Source organism: Canis aureus, chromosome 16 (genome assembly GCF_053574225.1).
Source record: "Canis aureus isolate CA01 chromosome 16, VMU_Caureus_v.1.0, whole genome shotgun sequence".
NCBI lineage: Eukaryota > Metazoa > Chordata > Mammalia > Carnivora > Canidae > Canis > Canis aureus.
This window is the reverse complement of record NC_135626.1, coordinates 35,449,359-35,465,090: the sequence shown is the minus strand read 5'-3', so window position 1 is coordinate 35,465,090 and position 15,732 is coordinate 35,449,359. Positions and strand designations below refer to the sequence as shown.

Below are 15,732 nucleotides of genomic sequence, written 5' to 3'. Positions count from 1 at the left end.
CATGAGGTGGTGGCCCAAATTAGTTAAGAAAGGAAGTCCTACTCAAACACTCCCAGCAGGGAGAGTGTATTATTAGAGAAGAGTAACAGTTTTCATGTGTAACACTTCAGCATTCCAAAAACGCTCAAAGCTCTGAATAGCATCCACATTTAAAGGGGAAAAGACAAGGAGCATAAAAACTAAAAATATACTCAACCTTGCAATAATAAATATAGTGGATTAAAGAGTCCAAAGAAATTATAAATGAAAGTCACTGAAACATATGGTCCCTGAACAAAATTTATCAATAATAATTCTAATATAAGGTGAAGGCTTATATTTTTTAATGCTTACTTTGGCTAAGAATGCTCTAAGAAATTCTTTCATAAATATCAGCTCTGTCTAGATCACGCTGAATTTAGAAGGTAACACAAGAATTGCCTGAACTGGCCTGGAGATCAGTGAATAGGCCTACACTTAGTGGGTAGGAAGTATTCTAGGAGTTAAAAGGAATAAAGAAGAAGGGAGAAAACAGAAGAGGTGAGGAGTTATTGATGTTTATGAAAAACAGCTACTGGATATGAGACAATAAAAACAAATACTGAAATGCAAAAGTTGCCAAAGTTATCAGATTCCAAAGAGAATCCATAGGAAAAGAAAATTTCAGAACCTCTCACCCTAATAAAATTGGTATTCTGAGTTATGAAAGGGTATCCTCATCCCTCCTTCTCCCCCAAATGATGATGTGAATATCAAAGTGGTGGGACAAGTGGAGAATTTCAGTAAGATACTTAGGAAAAAATCAAGCCACGGAAGCAGCAAAAACTATAACAACAAGGATGACAAAACCAACAACTAACAACAAGGAAAGCATAGGGATACACATGTGGCTGCTGTTCACTGGAGTTCTGTCTGTAAATAAAAACAACTTAAAGATCCATCAAAGGGTTTGGAAAACTAAAATATTCATAGTGAAATAAAAATTAAATAGCTAAAACGAGGGACTGAGATTTATATGCATTCAGATAGACCCTGAAAAACAGTAAGAAACAAACAAAAATCACCAAATGACTGTCACAGAATTTACATATTCTCTCTCTCTCTCTCTCTCTCACACACACACACACACACACACACACTGCACTGCAAATGCACACTAAATTCAAAATAATAGGGCAGCCCGGGTGGCTCAGTGGTTTAGCGCCGCCTTCAGCCCAGGGTGTGATCCTGGAGACCTGGGATCGAGTCCCATGGGCTCCCTCCAGGGAGCCTGCTTCTCCCTCTGCCTGTGTCTCTACCTCTCTCTGTGTCTTTCATGAATAAATAAAATTTTTTAAATCTATAAAAATAAATAAAGAAATAAATTCATGATAATAGGCTGTCTCTAGGGAGTGAGGGTGGGGAAAAAGAACAGAAAAAGTAAATAGGGGACTTCAGCTAGAGAAGTTTGTCAAAATCTCTCCACTTTTTGTTTGCCTTTTAAAAAAAAAAGTTTCAAAAACCATGAATTCAGAAGGAAAAGTAAATTAGAAAAGATTTTTTAAAAACGACATCAGAGAAATCTCTTAGACAATAATGTAGTCTAAAAAAAAAAAAAAAAAAAGGCCAGTGAATTCAGTCCAGATATTCTCAACAATGAAAAAACTAGCTCTTGTTGGTAAAAATACTTTTTCCAGTTGACCAGAATTACATAGCACTGGGCTTACTTAAGCAGAGGGAGGAAGAGGCTGACTTCATATATCTCAGCAAGAAAGCACATTTTGTTTTATTTTTATTTATTTTGGAGAGAGAAAAAGCATATGTGAGAGCGAGCATGAGGCCAGGGGGAGTTGGGGGAGAAGAGACAGAGAAGCTTAAGCGTTGGGCATGGAGCCCCACATGGGGCTCAGTCTCATGACCCTGAGGATCATGACCTGGGCTGAAATCAACAGACACCTAAACAACTGAGCCACCCAGGCACCCCAATAAAACACATTTTACACACAACTAATACAGCAATCCAGCCTATCTTCAGAGATTGCATATCCTTATAAATCTGCCACGTTTCCACAAAGGACCTTCTCTTTCCTCTCCACCATCTTATGATCTAACCTCCTGAAGCTCTGTCTTCCAGTCTTCCCTAATTTTATTCATTCCCCTCAAAGGATTAATCCCTCCTTTTGTAATCACCTCAAATTTTTGTGCCTGAACTCAAAGACATATTTTTTTTTTAAAGGAAACTTGAGACTTTTTGAAATGATTGAAGCTTTTTCTCCGCTTTTAATTACATTTTTCCTCCCTCTTCCTTTGCTTTTTGCCATCCCCAATCCTTTTTTTTCCCCTTCCATTCTCTTGCTGACCAACAGCTGCTTTCATATACTAGTAAGCCTCTGGCATATTTATACTTTTCACTTCTTAAGGAAAAGATACTCCCAAATAAACCAAACGAAATCCCATGCCAGAGCCTAAAGGTCAGCTAAAGGGGAGAAAACTTAAAGTAAAAAATACTAACCATATTTTGCTGCCTTTCATTTTGGCATGAAGGCCAGGAATACAGCAATACAGCTTCAACTACCAAATAAGACAGCAAAACCAAAATTTCTTTTATGTTTTATTATCTTTATAGTATTGAAATGTATCTGGGGCCGACTGTTTCATAAGGCATTTTGGTTAAGAATTGTAAGACCACTGAGAATAAATAGGTCCATACAGTTAGGTATGACAACCTAGTGGAAACCACAGCCTCAAGATTCACAACAGAGCGTGACCCACGGCACTACTTCCCCATCCTCTTGGTCTTTGTTAAAAGGCCTTCTGAGGTCATCCTGTGTTAAATGTGCCTATATAACCATTTCCTCACAAACATCAGTCACTGCTTCAGTCTCTAAAGTATTTAAGATCTTATTTGGGACTTTTAACAGCTCCATGAGGCATGTGGGGCAAATATTTTACAAATAAGGAAACAGAAGCTCAAAGGTCATGGTCACATGGCTATGAAGAGATCTGAGTTCAGAACTCAACTCTTGGAGTTCTCCTAATCCAAAACTTTATCATTCCTATGACTAAGTGATTCTTCCGTCAGGTATGGGTCTTTTAGTCAACATGTAGGAAATGGAAAAATATCTGATAGAAGATACATTTTTATACCCTAGTTTTCAATTCCCACTTCATTTTCAAGTGGCAACACTGTTGAAAAGTATGCTCTTTTTCTAACTAATTCTGAGCACCATTATTAAGGGAGACCAGGGCTAATCATTGATAGGCTCATGCCTGCTTTCAAGGTTGGACCCTGGGAACAAATCATATGTCCTAATACTTTAAGAATGACTTTCTATACTTTAGCATCTAACTGTCATTAATTTTTTTAAATAAAATGTCTAGTGTTCTAACATACCAGAGTAATTTTCTAGCCTGAGTTTCCAAAAAACCAGCATCTCTCCCCGAGAGCTCTCTCCATTGCCATAAGCTAACAGAATTAAAAAGCACAATTTCTACCATTCCTTAATATTTATTTGAGATGTCTACCATGACTAAAATACTAAACAGCACCCTGTTCTACCTAATTGCTCAAGCCAAAAACCCTCTTTTCCTAGGGTTCCCATTTATCAGCAAGTCCTGTCAGCATGCTTGCTTCCTAACACATTCCACATTTATCCATTTCTATGTATTTTTTAAAGATTTTATTTATTTATTCATGACAGACACAGAGAGAGAGAGAGAGAGGCAGAGACACAGGCAGAGGGAGAAGCAGGTTCCATGCAGGGAGCCCAACGTGGGACTTGATCCCGGGTCCCCAGGATCCTGCCCTGGGTGAAGGTGGCGCTAAACCACTGAGCCACCTGGGCTCCACGTAGTTTTCTCTTGCCTGAAATGGTGTTAACTGGTTTCTAATTGGTCTCCATTATTAGAAAGGATACTAGAAACAGAGCAGCAAACACATCTACCATTGACATCCTCCAGTCTAGCAATCCAGTCTTACCTCATGTGGTTGTTCGAATTCAGTCAACTGTCAGACTATCCACTTCCATTGCTCAGTCTACATTAACAACAACAAAGCTAATAACATGGCTATACAGATTGGATTCCTCCCTAAGGGTGTGGGATTACATAAAATTGCCACTCTATTTGTTCTTGGCCCTCTAATGAGCCTCTTTTCCCTTTTAATTCAACCAAACCTTTACTGATTAAAACTGCACAGACATGATTTGACTCTGATCCTCAAGATATTTTCTTTTTTTTTTAAGGTTTTAGTTGAGAAAGAGAGAGAGCACACACAAGCACAAGCAGGAAGGAGGAGCAGAGGGAGAGGGAGAAGGAGAAGCAGACTGGAGCCTGACATGGGGCTCGATCTCAGCACCCTGAGATCAGGATCTGAGCCAAAGGCAGACACTTAACTTACTGAGTCACCCAGGAATCCCCTAACAACTAATCTTAACATTAGTAAATATGTTTCTATTGCTGGAGCCCTAGAGTCAATCAACTATAAAAAATATTCATTGAATATTTCCAGTCCCATGTTGAACTACTAGCCTTAACATTACCAATTTCTTTGTTTTTTTTTTTTTTTTAAAGATTTATTTTAGAAAGAGAGAGAGTGCAAGTGCAAGTGGGGAATGGTGCAGAAGGAGAAGCAGAAGAAAGAGGGAATCTCCAGGAGATTCTCTGCTGAGTGCAGAACAACCCCCCCCACCCCGCCCCAGGGCTTGAGATCATGACCCTGAGATATGACCTGAGCTGAAAGCTAGAATCAAGAGTCAGATGCTTAACCAACTGAGCCATCCAGGCACCTCTGCTTAGTTTGAATAAAGTAGAAAATCTTTCTGGCCTTGAAAAGCCAGGAAAAAGACTCAGAGGTTTTGTTTTGTTTTGTTTTGTTTTTAAGATTTATTTATTCATGAGAAACACAGAGAGAGGCAGAGACACAGGCAGAGGGAGAAGCAGGCTCCACGCAGGAAGCCCAACGCGGGACTCGATCCCAGGTCTCCAGGATCACGCCCTGGGCTGAAGGCAGGCGCCAAACCTTTGAGCTACTCAGGGATCCCAAGACTCAGAGTTAAAAGAAGAACTGCTCAGACTTTCAAGAACTGAGAGCTTCTCCTTAATATATAAGTTTTCTTCCTTTAAACAATTCTCCTACTATCTTTTACAGTACACTTTGCCTTTAAATAGCAAGCCCTTTTGAATCACAAAAATAATTTCTTCATCTATTCACCCCTGGATACCAGAGAGAATGAAAATTCAGTAAAACCAATTTAAAAAATCTAGAAGAAGGATGCCTGGGTGGCTCAGCAGTTGAGCATCTGCCTTCTGCCCAGGGCGTGATCCTGAGGTCCTGGGATCGAGTCCTACATCGGGTTCCCTGCACAGAACCTGCTTCTCTCTCTGCCTATGCCTCTGCCTCTCTGTGTCTCTCTTGAATAAATAAATAAAATCTTTAAAAAATAAATAAAAATGAAAACTCTAGAAGAGTCAGTGAGGTATTCAAATTAAACAGGGAAGCTCTGGACAAATTAACATTCAAATATTAAAAGCTTACAGAACTCATATATAATTTCACTTTTAAGGGACTGGGCCTCTAAAGTTACAAAATGTGGGTAAAAGTTACCACTATCACTTTATCTTTACTGCCAGAGCTAGTTACCTTAAGAACTATCTTACTAAAGGTCAACATTTTATTGGGTCTTCCAAAATCAATTCTTCACAATGAGAAATGGACATCAGTTAGATAAATAGAATAAGAATAGAACAAGTCAATATATTCATAAGCTTCTGCTGTCCTTGGGACCCAAATTCTAGTGCAGGCTTTCTAGATGCTTTCCTAAATCTGAGTTTTCTCAGCCTTAAATTGAGGATGACTGTCCAAGGTCTCTCTCAGAGCACAAGTCTATGCCCCTCTAGAAATAAAGTTAAAATTATATCTGCCTTGGGACACCAGCATAGTCAGTTGAGTGTCTGACTCTTGATTTTGGCTCAGGTCATGATCTCATGAGTCAAGGGACAGATACCTGTGTCAGGCTCTGCCCTCAGCACGGGGTTCCTTGAGGATTCTCTTTCTCTGCCCCTCCCTCCACTTGCACTCTCTCTCAAATAAATCTTTAAAAAATCATATCTGCCAATCTTCATATATGGTTTCTGAAAACTAAAATCAATACAAATACGGTACAAATAATTCAAAAGCTATAGAAAGCTATGAATGAAAAGTAAAAGCTTCCTTCCAGATACCCAAATCCCTCTTTCTAAAGCCTAAAGACAACCACTGTTTTGTAGCTTCAGAAACAAATCCAAAAAACGTACAAAATCAAAAGGGGGCATGTACCAACAAACACACACACGCGAGCGTGCACACACATATTCATGTTTCCTAGAGGCACACATAGACCTATTCTTTCTAAAGGTTGCAAACAATTCCAGTGTACCCTGATATGTGGTTTCCAAGTGTATGCTACAGCAAACAACCTAGCAAACAAGTGTATCTGAACATATATGCAAGCAAGCCCAAGAGCCTGTACACTGTTTATTTTGATAGATAATGCCAAATTGCCCTACAAATGTTGTACACACTCCCCCAATGATTGCCAGATTCCTTGCATCTTTGAGCATCTATCCACTGGACAGATACTCATCATGGCCAAAGACAGAAAAACAAACAAAAAGAACCAGTGAGACTTAGACAAAAAAAAAAAAAGGGTCAGAAATATCTTTTATGAATTAAGTAAACAACTTCAAATAAAAATATAGCAAACATGATATGTGGTACTTTTTTGTTTGTAAGATTTAAGTGCTGGGACACCTGGGTGACTCAGTGGTTGAGCACCTGCCCCTGGCTCAGGGCGTGATCCGCAGTCTCAGGATCGAGTCCCGCATCGGGCTCCCTGCCTGGAGCCTACTTCTCCCTCTGCTTCTGCCTCTGCCTTTCTTTCTCTGTGTCTTTCATGAATAAATAAATAAAATATTTTTTTCTTCTATTTATTTTTTATTGGAGTTCAATTTGCCAACATTTAGCATAGCACCCAGTGCTCATCCCAAGTGCCCCCCTCAGTGCCCATCATCCAGTCACCCCAACCCCCTGCCCAATAAATAAAATCTTAAAAAAAAAAAAAGATTTAAGTGTTGCTGTTTCCTTGAGGTGTAAGAAGATATTGATAGAAAAGTAAATTTCAGGTGGGAAGCAAAAGGAGCATAGGTGAGCAACTTGTATGTACTGCAGAGTCTATGAATCCCAAGAACATGTAGCTTTTAGATCGGGTTGTGGATTTAATGACATGTACAGCTCAATTCCTTCACATATAATCTGGCTATTTTCACCTAGAGAGGTTTATCAACACAGTGAGGTCAATTTAGTTCCTTATCTTTGTCACTGGCAAAGGATCCCTATGAATTTAACTATTTATTCTCAAATTAAATGGGATAGTATATGATTCCAAAGGTGATAAAACTGCTAATAAAGCATATAGGAAGCAACTCTTGATGTATTTTTAAAGTATTCATCCACTTTGAAAATTACCATTTTAGTTTAGTAGGAAGTATTTACAAAGGACCACCTAAATATCAAGTGACTTTTATAGTGTGTGTATATGCACATGTATGGGGGGAGCACATGTATTTCTAAAAACATAATAAATATATACAAAAGTTCTCATTTTACTTTCCTATAATTATCAGTATTACATCTTCAATTGTAGTATGCTGTCACATTCTACATTCTAGAGAAAAAAACAAAAAATACTTTTGTGTTACACTGAAATATGAAAAAAAAAACCTTTTTATTTTAGAGTCAGGAAAATGCAGTATATCTAATGCAGTATACTTTGTTTTTGGCAGGAGCTCCTCCTAATTTTATAAGAACACTGGGAAAATACAATTTAGGAACACCTACTATGAGATTATTCCCAACACATTCTCTCCTCTCCTCACTCAAGTAAACCAACCATACCCAACACTAAATCTCTTAAGAAATTGCCAGTTTTTTATATTATCAGAGGATCACTAAAAAACAAAACACAAAAGAAAACCTCACAATCTTAAGCACCAATCTGAAGCACTCAGAATCAAGGCCTACATACAAAACTAACCAAGCACAGCACATCCTACACTGAGAGCCAGAAGCATTTCTTTCAAAGTGAGAGTTTAAAAAAAGAGAGTGGTTTTCTCAGCCCTTGCTCTGAATACACCACAAATGATCAATGGGGCCCAACTACAGACACTGGACTTAGAGCAGATAGTTCAGTATCCAATGAGGCATCAACTGGGAAAGGGAGGAGGAGTTGAACTAAATGGGATGCAGAGTCAAACACAAGGGTTACCTGGCAAGGGTCCTGCCCATGACACTAAAAAAAATCATGCGAGAGGTCCGCAAATTCTACTACTAATAAAGAAGCCCTTACCTGTAAGGCCTATGATTGGTCAGCCCTTTAAGATTGCAGCTGAAGAAAAATTAAAATCTTCTAGGTGCTGGCAAATTCTACCTAATGGAGTTCAATGTCCCATCTACCAGACTGAAGTTCATAGCTTAGTAGATAAAAATTTTAGGTTAAGAGTTTTCAAATAAAAATTATAAACCAAACAAAAACAAATATTCTAATTACATAATTGAAGAGGCAGACCTCAGACTGAGACGAAATAATTACGTCCTTCACTGCAATCTACTGTTTCCAAGACACACAAGAATCTGTTTCTTGGATTTGAGATTGGTATTAAGTGGCAATGAATCAAGGACAGAAAAACAAATGACTACTTGAAACTAATCCAAAAATCAAATCCAAAGACATTCAATTTAATACTGAGCTTGCACATACTGTCAAAAACAAACTAAAGCAGCATTTGGTTGAGTTGCTATGTTGAATGGCAGACTACTATGACCTAAGAGAAAGCAATGGCTTATGATTGGCTACAGACAGTCTGGGAATACAAGTACGTATTTATTGGTTACTGCCCATCCTTGCCACAAAAGTTTATCCAATCAGATCATGTAATACAAATAACTTCCAAAGTAAGTAGTTTGTTTTTTTTTCCCCACTGTAATCAGCTTTTAATGCACATGCACTCTAAACAAGGCACAATAGTCGAGGCAGCCTAGTGGAGAAAGGGAGGGTCTTATTTTTCTACTGTTGCATAATAAATGGTCAAAATCTGATGTCCAATGACCTTGAGACTTCCACTTAGAATTAACCCAATCACTGCAATAAATATCTCATGTCTATGAACTCTGACTTTTCATAACTGATGTTAATTTAGCTAATTCAGAATATCTTTAGAGTTGACAATAAAAATGATACTGTTATCCTAATTCTTTATTCTGGAATGAAATTATGATCTCTATTCCAATCCTTACAATACTTGAAGGAGATGGGAACTTATTCAAAAAGAAAAAATTATGGGCAGCCCCAGTGGCTCAGCGGTTTAGTGCCGCCTTCGGCCCAGGGTGTGATCCTGGAGACCCGGGATAGAGTCCCACGTCGGGTTCCCTGCATGGAGACTGCTTCTCCCTCTGCCTATGTCCCTGCCTCTCTGCCTCTCTCTCTCTGTCATGAATAAATAAAATCTTAAAAAAAAAAAAAAAAAGAAAAAAAATTGTTTATTTTAAAAAGCACTATAGACATTTACAGTGAAATCATTCACAGTTTATAGGCGGGGGTGGGGGCGGTGGGTAGTTCGGAGACTGGAGTCAGAACTGTGCTCACTATCCAGTATGTAGATTCTTCAGCTCTTTTCTTGCCTCTCTGCTTTCCAGAAGTGATAATCCAGTAAGAGAAGAATGGATACATTTAAATCCATCCATTTTAGTATTTGTGAGCTTGGTTAAGGAACTGGAGACAAAGTTTAGAGAAATTCGTTAAGATGAGGTTTTGGCATTATAAAAAGCTCTAACCAGATCCTTTTAAAAGGATCCAAACACCCCTCCCCCCCCCAAAAAAAAAGGATCCAAACTCTGGATGCACCTTTCCTTCTCTCTCTCTTTTTTTTTTTTTTTACAGTTTTTATATGCAGTAAAATTGAACTTTTTGTGTACACTCTGTGAATTTTGACAAAAATCACATGTAAGCACCACTGCAATCAAAATACAACACAGTTTTTGTATAAATTTTAAGATAACCACCATAGGTAAAAGAATTAAGACACTTACTTCAAAAAACAAGATTTCTACCAAGTCAAAAGCAGACAACACAGGACCTAAAAATTTAAACAAGGATTTACTGAAAACAGGAATATTGCCCCCCTCCACTTTTGCTCCTGCCTTCTAGCTAATCTACATCCCTACAAGTGCCCCCATTTCATGACTTCCCATGGCTTTAGTCACCATGTACATGCCTATCTCTTCTCCACTGCAAACCAGCTTCCTGCTGGTCAACATCACATGGCTATCTCATAGGCATCTTAAACTCAGCAGGTCCAAAATGAAAGCCCATCCTCCCCTCAAAGCCTGATCGTCTTGAATGATCCTACCATCCACCCAGTGCTCAAACCAGACGTAGTGGAGTTAGCCTTAACTCCCCAGTCTCTCTCACTACCTGTACCTCCACTTCCCACCCCCCAATTTAGTCAATCACCACGTCTTGTCAATTTTATCTCAGAAATTTTTTTCAAACCCATTTGTTTCTCTTAATCCCCACAACCAACAGCTTAATTAGTTCAGGACATTATTATACTGCAGCATTATCATAATTAATGCAACACTTTCTTGTTTCATTCCTGCAGAATAAGCTAGTGTTTGGCACATCTTTGCATAAAGTGTTTCCTCTACCCAAAAGGCCTTTCCTCCACCTCTGTAAACATCTACTCCAATCTCTCCAAGTAGAATTTAAATGCTTTTCCTCTTTGCTTTCAACGTGCAAATCTCTTGCTGCTCTGATTACCTGTCTTTGTCACTAGACTCAGTCCCAGGAGGGCAGCACTCAACTGTGGTACTGACCTCGGTAAGCCTGGTGTCTAGGCAATATCCAGCAAACAGTAGGTGCTTAATAAATGCTTTAAAAAGGAATGAGTGACTATATCAAGATCCAGATAAAACCGCCTCGAGGATTTTTACTTCCCTTTGCTAAGATTCTAGGCTTACCAAGTGACCTTTTGCTTAATACCACACAGTAGTTACTAGTTACATGATCTCAGGCAAGTTAATAAAAAAAAAACCTCTGTGGCTCAGACTCCTCACCAGTTAAATACTGGTAAGAATACTTCCTTTGTAAGGTTATTATGAAGATCAAATGACTTATATATACGTAAAATGCTTGAAGCAGTGCCTGCGACACAGTAAGTCCTCAGTAAACATTAGCTATTAGTTTTTGCTAATAATACCTTGACACTACAGGAAGTAGACACTACAGGACTAAACAGACAGTTTTCTAGGTCATGGAAAAGACCACCCTTCAATGAAAATTAATAAAATGGCATTCTTGGGTGCCTGGGTGGATTATTAAGTATCCCAACTCTTGATTTCAGCTCAGGTCATGATCTCAGGGTTGGGAGATCAAGCTCCACCCTGGGGATGGAGCCTGCTTAAGATTCTCTCTCTCCCAAATGAGTGGGAAAGATCAGGGAGGGTGCCAGAACATGAGAGACCCCTAACTCTGGGAAACGAACAAGGGGTGATGGAAAGGGAGGTGGGCAGGGGGTTGGGTGACTGGGTGATGGGGCACTGAGGGGGGCACCTGATGGGATGAGCACTGGGTGTTATGCTGTATGTTGGCAAATTGAACTCCAATAAAAAGAAATTAAAAAAAAAAAAAAAGATTCTCTCTCTCCCTCTGCCTCCCCTCCCCAAAATGAATGAATGAATGAATCAAATGGCATGCTGGTTTATTTGTCAACCCCTTGTGAGTTTGTTTAGCCACTTTTCCCTGAGACCAGTCAACTCTGGTGACACTAAAGAAACAGTTTACTTGTAAAACTTCAGAATGTATCCTGAATCTTGAAGACCCCATCACATTAAACGAATCCTGAGAGGGCTTATCAGAAGAGCTAGTTGGTCACTTTACAACATCTTACCTTGGTTCTCTCTGAAATACAACATTTTAGTCAAACACAGTACAGTTTAGTGAAAAGAATGGGATGCTAGGTGGAAGGCATCTAATAGCTGGGAACCTGATTGTGCATTTTAAGTTTTATTTTATTTTTTTTTCAAGATTTTATTTATTTATTCATGAGAGTACACAGAGAGAAAAAGAGAGGCAGAGACACAGGCAGAGGGAGAAGCAGGCTCCATGCAGGGAGCCTGATGTGGGACTCGATCCCGGGACTCCAGGATCACGCCCTGGGCCGAAGGCAGGCGGTAAACCACTGAGCCACCCAGGGATCCCTTAAGTTTTATTTTAATTCCAGTTAGCATACAGTGTTATATTAATTTCAGGTGTACAATATAGTGATTCAACACTTCTATACAATACCCTGTGATGACTGTACAGTTTAAATAGGAAGTCTCTGAGTTTAAAAAAGTACTAGTCAGTTCTCAATTATCCATACAAAAAGAGGTAAAAAGTGCTGTTATGCAATTCAAAACAAAGAGTAAAAAATAAATCCTTACCATTTTACTACTAATAAAATGTATTTACATAGCATGGCCATACATTAAAGTCATCATGGGAGTGATTTCAAAATAAAAGGAGGCCAGCATAAAATAAATTCCTATGGATAATAACAGGAAGATCATTTAAAACTATTATTATATAATAATCCCTCTCAACCTCCCAGCATCCTCTTGAGGCTCAATCTTGGCCACAAAATTCTTTTGAACAAAAATCTCTAAATGTCACTCAGAAATAAAAGGTGAGAACAACTGAATTTCCAAAGGTGAATCATTCTAGACCTGAGGAGCCAGGAGACAATCATCCAGCTGAAGATTTTTGCTCTCAAAGATGTGGGGGTACATTATTATGCCTAAGGAGCTAGGAGTGGGTATCAGCCTAACTGCAGACGAATTTATGTCATAAAATCAAGGTATTCTTTTTTTTTTTTAAACATTTATTTATTCATGAGAGACACAGAGAGAGAGAGAGGCAGAGACACAGGCAGAGGGAGAAGCAGGCTCCATGCAGGGAGCCCAACATGGGACTCGATCCCCGGACTCCAGGATCCCACCCTGGGCTGAATGCAGCGCCGAGCCATCCGAGCTGCCCAAATCAAGGTATTCTTGAATGGTTACATAGCAATCTCAGCACCAGAAAGTACTTCAGCAACCACCTTGTCTGAACTCTTTGGTTTTATAGAAGAAATGGAGATCTACAAAGTTGCAACATATCTGTGAAACTACATAATATTTAAATACTGGGAAGTTCACGTATTTATTTATGATATAATTGACATGTAAGAGTGTATTAGCTTTAGGTGCACAACATAATGATTTAATATATGTGTAATACTACAAAATGATCAATGTTAATGTCCATCATCACATAGTTAGAAAATTTTTTCTTGTGATGAGAACTTTTAAGATCTATAGAAAGTTCATTATTTAAATAATACACTTATGTAAGTAAATTTCTTCTAAACCTCTTGTAAAAAAAAAGAGAGAGTTTAATGCATTGTTTAAATTGGGCCACATCTATGTATCTGCTCTATCTTCTAGTTCCATGCTGAACAACTTCAGATGTGCTCAGAATAAAATCAGTCCTCTGGAATATAACTTAACTCCCACACAAGCCTCTCCACTACACCACCACATGAACCCTGCTCTCTAGTTGTTGGTTAGACTATAGCCTATGTGTCAGCTCATACACACTCATGTGGCTTCCTTAAATCTGGTCACACCATTCTGAAAGCCAGGAATATTCTCCTACCTCTTATTTGAATATTATCCTTCTGGATCCAGGTCAAGTTCCATATTGCCTTGAAGTCTTTCCTGATCACCCTAATTCCCTCTGAATTCCTATCATACTTACTGACACTTTCTTGGCAGTTAACAAAGATTACTTAGAACCCTTACCTGATAATTAACATAGTATGCAGAGTACTATAATTCTTCTGTGTATGTCTTTCCCTACTCCCAAATTCTCTTTAGGTAGGTCTGGTAAGACCTAAAACTGGGTATTTAAGAAACAAAACTTATCAGATGGAAAGAGGAAAATGGCTACCAAATTAATAGATTCTTTCCTTTATTAAAATGTTCTTTAATGCTGTTTAAATATCCAACTATAAAAGTATCAGAAAAATAATTAAGACAAAATGGAACACTGCATACCCCTTAACACACAATTCCACTTCCAGAATCCATCCTAACAAATTGATCTGATCATGTATAAATATTTATGTATAAGGATGCTCATCAGAGCATAATTTATAAGCAAAAATTAGAGAAAAAGGAAGTTCATTTGTAGGGAATTGACCAAATATGAGGCATTCATACAAAAAAAAAACTCTGGGCAGCCCTGGTGGTGCAGCGGTTTGGCGCCTCCTGCAGCCTGGGGTGTGATCCTGGAGACCCGGGATCGAGTCCCACAGCGGGCTTCCTGCATGGAGTCTGCTTCTGTCTCTGCCTGTGTCTCTGCCTTTCTCTCTCTCTGAGTAAATAAATAAATCTTTAAAAAAAAAAAAAAAACTCTATGTAGAATTCTATGTAGTTATTTTAAAAGATTATTTTTAGTGACATGCAATGTTTTTAAGTTTGGGTTTTTTTTTTCTATTCCCTATTATTTTAAAATCAGAAAAAGTATCAGAAAAATATTTCTTATTATTTAAAATCAGCAAATCTTTTCATTCTGAATAAAAATACAGTATAGATTTTGCAATTACATACATCTCTTTCCAAAGGCTTGTGTGTATGGTGCATTACTCACATTTACTACTGTCACTACCACTTAAGGAGTGATGCACCAGCTCGTGAGAAGCAGTACAGTCCCTAACAATGCATCAAAATCAACATGTAACTCATTTCCCTGCTGTTTTCATGTGTTTCTTCAAGCCAGAAGTTTCTGAAATAATTTACCAGCAGTTTTCACTGAAGGAAGTTTTTCACCTACACAGAGGACATTTCCGTAAGTGGTGACAGGAGGGCAATCAGTCAGGTTATCAAGTCAAGTTATATTTCAAAGGACAGGGCAGCCCGGGTGGCGCAGCGGTTTGGCGCCGCCTGCAGCCTGGGGTGTGATCCTGGAGACCCGGGATCGAGTCTCATGTTGAAAGGACAACCATCTCTCCATCACTACTCCACCATCAGATCACCAACGTGAAGGGAACTACCACTGACTGAGCCTTTCTGGTCAACAGATTGGAGTCCTGCAGTACATAAGACCAGCATGGTGCTCGGTGTCTTGGTGTCAACAGAACCCCAACGGTCTATGGCTCCCACCACCATTCTACTTCAGATGCTCACCCACACTCTCTACCCAAGCCAGGATCTCTTGGAATATTCTCTACTCCCCAGATACCAACTTCCGAAATTTTTTTCCTGAACACCTATTCCCTTTACCAAGTGGAAAAGAAGAATCAAGATGAAGAGGTACAAAAGCCCTGAAGGAGGACTTAGCTGGATATATTGGAAAAATAAAAAGAAAGCCAGGGCGACTTGATCACAACAAACAAAGGAAAACAGCGTACATGAGATAGGCAGGAACCACACCACAGAGGACCAAAGAAGTTATGATAGAGACTTTGGATGTTTATTTTCATAAAGTTTGCCGCTCCCACGGTGAATCAATTTTATATAAATGAGACCTAGATCTATCTTTCAAGCCTCATCTGCTCTTCGAAAACCCAGGGCAATAGATTCAACTGTGTGCCTGCTAGGCAGCCTCTCCTAAATGTCAATACATGCAAAGCCAAACTATCTTTTTTTCCAAAGCAGCT

The 15,732-nt window shown here is 38.9% G+C and overlaps 1 protein-coding gene across 5 annotated transcripts in view; it reads right to left on the bottom strand.

The window, feature by feature from the left end:
• Positions 1–15,732, bottom strand: part of SPOP (speckle type BTB/POZ protein) — a 66,926-nt gene that overhangs the window by 37,807 nt on the left and 13,387 nt on the right. For 2 of the 5 annotated variants that reach the window (XM_077852831.1, XM_077852832.1), the window contains exon 2: positions 10,082–10,128. The exons of 2 other annotated variants lie outside the window; for them this stretch is intronic. The gene's annotated coding sequence lies outside the window, so the exon portion shown is untranslated. Of the gene's footprint in view, positions 1–8,342; positions 8,710–10,081; positions 10,129–15,732 lie in introns of those variants that run through there. One more of the 5 variants, XM_077852830.1, reaches the window with a different exon arrangement.